This window comes from Stegostoma tigrinum, chromosome 25, assembly GCF_030684315.1.
Source record: "Stegostoma tigrinum isolate sSteTig4 chromosome 25, sSteTig4.hap1, whole genome shotgun sequence".
NCBI lineage: Eukaryota > Metazoa > Chordata > Chondrichthyes > Orectolobiformes > Stegostomatidae > Stegostoma > Stegostoma tigrinum.
Window position 1 is genome coordinate 14270679 of NC_081378.1, and position 6974 is coordinate 14277652.

The 6974-nt window shown below is 43.7% G+C and overlaps 1 long non-coding RNA gene across 1 annotated transcript in view; it reads left to right on the forward strand.

The window, feature by feature from the left end:
• The window catches only part of LOC132210951 (uncharacterized), a 51546-nt gene extending 44864 nt beyond the window's left edge, over nt 1–6682 (forward strand). The window contains exons 2-3 of the long non-coding RNA XR_009447205.1: nt 3712–3844; nt 6404–6682. This is a non-coding gene — a long non-coding RNA (uncharacterized LOC132210951). The remainder of the gene's footprint in view (nt 1–3711; nt 3845–6403) is intronic.
• Nucleotides 6683–6974: the final 292 nt, after the last annotated feature.

The window sequence follows — 6974 nt, forward strand, 5'->3', positions numbered from 1 at the left end:
TTTGGAAGGTAAATGCAGTCTTAGCATTCATTTTGAGTGGGCTAAAATATAAAAGTAGGGATATACAGCTGAGTATAAGGCTCTAATCAGACTACATTTGAGATATTGTGAGGAGTTTTGAGCCTTTTGTCTAAGGTAGGATGTGCTGGCTTTGGATGACTTCCAGAAGTGGCTCACAAGAATAATCGCGGGATGAAGGGCTTGTCATATGAGGAGTGGTTGAGGACTCTGAATCTGTACTCAATGGAGTTTAGCGGGATGAGTGGGGAACTGGTTGAAATTTACAGAATATCAAGAGGCCTGGATAGAGTAAACATCAAGAAGATGTGTCCACTTGTAGAAGATACTTTGATGCAAGAGCACAGCTTCAAAGTGAAGGGACAACCGTTTAGAACTCAGATGAGGATGAATTTCTTCAGCCAGACGGTGGTGAATCTGTAGAATTCATTGCTGCAGAAGGTCATTTAGTGTCTTTATGGCAGAGATAGATATGTTCTTGATTAATAAAGGGACCAAAGGTTACAGTGAGAAGGCAGAAGAATGGGCTTGAGAAACATATCAGCTATGATCGAATGGTGGAGCAGACTCGATGGAGTGAATGGCCTAATTCTGCTCTAATATCTTAAGGCCTTATGCAGGAATTTTATGGTGGTTCCACAATGATCTATGACATTAAAGCACAAACTGTAGAGGTTAAAGAGTTCTTTGTGAAATCTGGGAGCGGTAACAGCGAATAGAGGCATCATACATTTGATACTCCTAAGCTTAAAGGCAGAGATATTGCATTGTAAAAATGGTTTTCATTAAAGAGGTCAGAAGATGCATGTATCTCTAAATCAATGCTAGTGAGAAAGGAAATTTATGAAAAGATGCAAATCACAGAGATGTACCTTTTCTCAAGGGTGGCTCAGTCATTTTAAGATATGGCATGGGATCTGAAGGGTTGATGTATCAGGTGAACAGAAATCTGTGGATATGAAATGAGCTGAAGATTTTTGTGAAAATCTTAATAAACTTGTGATTGAACATGACCTGATTGCAGAGTAAATCTATAATGCTGATGAGATGGCCTTCCAAGCACAACCTTAGCTGGTGCTGATGAAAAGGTTGCTCATGGTTTTAATCAAAATAAAAATTGTGTAGCTGTGCTTGTGTTTGCAAATGCCATGGGAATGCGTAGGGTGAAATTGACTCTTATCGGAAAATATATAAAACCAAGATATTTCAAAAGCATAATTCACCTTCCTGTTGATTATAAAGCACAAAGCAATGCTTAGATGGAAACAGAAATTTTTACTTGGTGATTTCATCATGTTTTGTGCTGAATGTGAAAGAACATTTTTAGAAGAAATGCCTGAAGACAGCAAGGTCAGAAATCACACGACACCAGGTTACAGTCCAACAAGTTTATTTGAAAACCCAAACTTTCGGAGCCTTGTTCCTTTTTCAGGTGTCAGTGAGAGATGTAGTATCAGAAACAGAATTTATAAGTAAAAGATCAAAGAATCACACTATTCATAAGGAGGTACTAAACAAACCTACGGTGCTATTAAATTTTTAATCAGTTAGAAGGTTTTAATCGAATAACATATGCAGGTAAATACTCAAATACCGCTCAAGTTTCTGTCCAGAGAGAAATAAAGGTTTTTTCGATGTAAAGAAGAGGTGACATTTTAGGTCAGACAATATATGTTAGGTGTGAGGCCTTGTTTAGAATCTGTTTGTCTTTTGTTTTGGAGTCAGACTGATTTTATTTCTAAAGTAGAAATTTATAAAATGTCACATTGACTGACTGTCCATAAATTGTGTGCTTTTTGAACAAAACAGAATGTATCTGCAAACACGAAGTTCGGATTGTGTGTGTGTGTGTGTGTGTGTGTGTGTGTGTGTGTGTGTGTGTGAGAGAGAGAGTGTGTGAGAATGTGTGTGTAAAGGAGAGAGAGAGAGAGACTGTCTGTGTGTGTGTGTGTTTGAGAGAGAATGTGTGTGAGAGTGTGCATATGTGCACATGTGCGCGCACGCGCACACACACACACACACACACACATGCATGTACACATACTGTCACACAGGAGCTCACTCAAGTACACAATCCCACATCGCCCCTCAACACACACACACACACACAAACACGCTCTTTCTTTCTCTCTCAATCACAAACACACATACACACTTGAATCTATGGGGTGAATTTGTATTTGCAGATACATTCTACTTTGTTCAAAAAGCACACAATTTATAGACAGTCAGTCAATGTGGTGTTTTATAAATTCCTACTTTAGAAATAAAAACAGTTTGACTCCAAACCAAAACATAAACACATTCTAAACAAGACCTCACACCTAACATAAAAACTGAAAGAACTGCGGATGCTGTAAATCAGGAACAAAAACAAATTTGCTGGAAAAGTTCAACAGGTCTGGCAGCATCTGTGGAGGAGAAAACAGAGTTAACACTGTTGATGGGGGCCTCAATCGGGATGACCCATTTTCTGTACTTCCGCCCTCAACCCTTCCCTTCCCTCCCGCAACAGCGATAGGGTTCCCCTTATCCTCACCTACTATCCCACCAGCATACATATCCAGAAGGTCATCAGATGCCATTTCCACCACCTCCAGCAAGATGCCACCACCAGACACATATTCCCCTCCCCTCCCTTGTCCACCTTCCACAGGGACCGTTCCCTCCAGAACACCCTGGTACATACTTACTTCACCCCCAACACCTCCCCACAGCCCTAGGGCATCTTCCCCTGTAACCAGCGAAGGTGCAACACCTGTGCATTTACCTCCTCCCTCCCCAGTATCCAAAGGCGCATACATAACTTCCAGGTAAAGCAACTCTTCACCTGCACTTCCAAGAATCTAGTCTACTGCATTCGCTGCTCACAATGTGGTCCCCTCTACACTGGGGAGGCAAAGCATAGACTTGGCGACCACTTCGTAGAACATCTACATTCTGTTCACAAAAAAGACCCTGAAATACCTGTTGCCTGCCACTTCAATGCACTACCCTGCTCCCTGACCAACATGTTTGTCTCCAGCTTGCTACTGTGTTCCAGTGAAGCCCAGTGCAAGCTGGAGGAACAACACCTCATTTTCCGCTTGGGGACCATACAGCCCTCCGGACTCAATATTGAGTTCAATTATTTTCGGGCCTAAACTCTCCCATGTCCCAGCCCCCCATCACCCCATCACCACCAACCCACACACCAGGCCTTGTTACCACATAGCCTGCCACTACACCCCCTGTTGTTAGTCACTAACAGTCCCCATTAACAGCTATTCACCCTCCCCTCCTGATCGTTAGCAACTCCTTTGTCTGACAACTGTCTTTCTCTCTCTTTGGGCTCTATCCTATTGTTTACTATTGATTATTATTGCATTCACTCCCCCTGCACAACAACTCATTAATGGCGTATGAACACACCTCTGATGCTGCTTGGCCTGCTGTGTTCATTCAGCCCTACACCTTGTTACCTCAAATTCTCCAGCATCAGCAGTTCCTACTATCTTTGAAACTCATTAATGGTAATATCTTTGTGTGTTTTCTCCCTTCTAATGTGAAGAGTTGACTCAGCCAATGGATAAGGGTGTAAACTAAAATTTGAAAATGTTTCACTCAGGTGAATTTATGACATTTCATGAAGGAAACATACATGACTTTCGGTCAGAGTATTCTATGAATAATGCCATTTTTAACGTGTCATAGGCGTGGAGCCAGGTGAAAAGTGAAACTCTGTGAAGATGCTGTATGTCATGCTTGAAGAAGGATCCCTCTATCAAGGAAGACACTTGTGAAGGAGGTCCTGTGCCTGAAAGAAATCATGGAATTGGTTGACTATGTAAGTGCTGTAAATCCAATGAAAAAGGTTACCACAGTCAAAAGATTTGGAGCTGGAAAAGCACAGCAGCTCAGACAGCATCTGAGGAGTAGGAGAGTCATTTCAGTCTAAAACCCTTCATCAGGCCTCGGGCAGGATGGGGGAGCCGAGAAATAAACAGAGGGAGGCAAGTGGGCGGGGGGAAAGATAAATGAGATGGAGGCAGGTGGATGCAGGAAGGCGTTATTGTGGTTGGTCAGTGCGAAGCGTGGAGAGGATAGGTGAGTTAGAAGATGGACAAGTTGGAGGAGGAGAGATCTTGAAGCTGGTGAAGTCAATATTCAGGCCAATGGGCTGTTAGCTCCCAAGGTGAAATATGAGGTGTTGTTCCTCCAGTTTATGTTTGGCCTCACTCACTCTGACAGTGGGGCCAAGGATGGACATGTCACCAGTGGAGTGGGAGGGGGAGCTAAAGTGGATGGCAACTGGAAGGTTGTGTTAGTTGGTGTGTGCAGAGTGCAGGTACTCTGTGAACCGGTCCCTGAGTCTGTGTTTGGTCTCTCTGATATAGAGGAGACCACATCAGGACCAATGGATACAGTAGATGAGGTTGGATGAAGTGCAGGTGAATCGCTGCCAGATTTGGAAGGGTTGTTTGGGGCCTTGCACAGAGGTGAGAGGGGAGGTGTAAGGCCAGGTTTAGTATATCCTGTGGTTGCAGGGTAAGGTAGTGGGTGTGGTGGAGGGGTTGGTGGGGAGTGTGGAGCTGCTGATGAGGTAATTGCAGAGTGAATGGTCCATGCAGAAAGCAAAGTGGGATGGGAAGGGAAGTATCTTTTTGATGGTGGGGTCTGACTGTAGGTGATGGAAATATCGGAGGATGATATGTTGTATTTGGAGATTGGTAGGGTGGTAATGTGAGGACTAAGATTTCCAGATAGGAACTGGCCGGATGCTGACCAACATGCTCTTGTTACAATAACATTAAATGCAGAAGAAATTATAGACATTACCTTGAATTGTGACAAACCTACAGTTTAAGAAGAGGAAAGTGATGAAGAGAGGGAGCGAGTTGATATAATTTCATGGCAGACTGATGCTGAAGGATTTGAAAATGTTCTAAAACTTGCTGAGCAGCAAAACTCCTTTACTGCACAAGCTGCAATGCAACTTCACCTCCTGAATTTCCATTTCTTGCTTGAGATAAGGCAAGCATGCAAGCAGACAGATATAAGAAATTTATTCGAGGGCTAAATCCCCATTTTCTCAACATCATCTACTGGCCACAGTATAAGGGCTCATTCTGTTGATGGCCCTAATGAAACACTGTCAGAGTTTCCAGAACCCAAAAAGTAAATTGCACTGCTCTTTTGAAATGTAGATTTAAGTCTTCTAATTCAAGGAAAAACAAAGTTTATTATTAGTAGCTTTCTAAAATTCAATCAGTAGATTCTTGTAACCAGCAAGCCTGATTCCCCATACATTCCACACAAAGGGAGTTTACTATATATGTTCAAAATCAAGAAATACACAACATCTTTTGAAGATTGATGTTGCAACATGTTAAGTTCTTTCAACTTCAGACAAGCAAAGAGCAGACTGAGAAATTTCTGTTAAACAGTGTTTATTGAGAAATTGTTCATGATGATGAGATGGTTGGCTCCACACTCCCCTCCAACCCCACCACACCCGGCACCTTCCCCTGCAACTGCAGGAAATGCTACACTTGCCCCCACACCTCCTCCCTCACCCCTATCCCAGGCCCCAAGATGACTTTCCATATTAAGCAGATGTTCACCTGCGCAACTGCCAATGTGGTATACTGTATCCACTGTACCTGGTGTGGCTTCCTCTACATTGGGGAAACCAAGCGGAGGCTTGGGGACCGCTTTGCAGAACACCTCTGCTCGGTTCGCAATAAACAACTGCACCTCCCAGTCGCGAACCATTTCCACTCCCCCTCCCATTCCTCAGACGACATGTCCATCATGGGCCTCCTGCACTGCCACAATGATGCCACCCGAAGGTTGCAGGAACAGCGACTCATATTCCGCTTGGGAACCCTGCAGCCCAATGTTATCAATGTGGACTTCACAAGCTTCAAAATCTCCCCTTCCCCCACTGCATCCCAAAACCAGCCCAGTTCGTCCCCTCCCCCCACTGCATCCCAAAACCAGCCCAGCCCATCCCCACCTCCCTAACCTGTTCTTCCTCTCACCTACCCCATCCTTCCACCTCAAGCCGCACCTCCATTTCCCACCTACTAACCTCATCCCGCCTCCTTGACCTGTCCGTCCTCCCCGGACTGACCTATCCCCTCCCTACCTCCCCACCTACACTCTCTCCACCTATCTTCTTTTCTCTCCATCTTCGGTCCGCCTCCTCCTCTCTCCCTATTTATTCCAGAACCCTCTCCCCATCCCCCTCTCTGATGAAGGGTCTAGGCCCGAAATGTCAGCTTTTGTGCTCCTGAGATGCTGCTTGGCCTGCTGTGTTCATCCAGCTCCACACTTTGTTATCTTGGAATCTCCAGCATCTGCAGTTCCCATTATCTCTGATCACACCTTCTGTGTTTTACAGGTTCTGACCTCCTAGCAGAGTGCTTGTATGTAGCCAATGAGCATCATATCCCAGAGGTTCATCTGCATATTTAGTAATATTATTTCTACAACTGAGAATGTTCCTGCTCTTCTGAGAGCAAGTCTACAAGAGGATGAAGGAGATTTACAGGAGTGGCTGCTACAACCTGAGATTTTTGCAGATGTTTTGCATTGTTAGCTGCAGGCCTTCTACTTGAACCATTAGCCTTCCTGCACTGGTGGAGTTTACTGGTGAATTCCAGAATATTAACCCACTGATGATGAGGGAATGTTGGCATGTATAGTTTGTAACTTGGAGAAAAACTTGAAATAAATTGTTTTCCTCTTTAAATTGACGCTTGTCCCTTCAGTAATGGAAGGAAGGAAGGAAAGTTTATAAATTTTTTGGCTTCCAACAATAAATTTGAAACATGGAGACACATTGAACACCAGAAACACATCATCATCCTTGAACCCAATTTTGCTAAGAGAAAAAGGGAAGAATTAGATATACGTCTCAAGTTGCATATAATCAGAATAAACATATGTATGGAACAATATCATTGAATTCC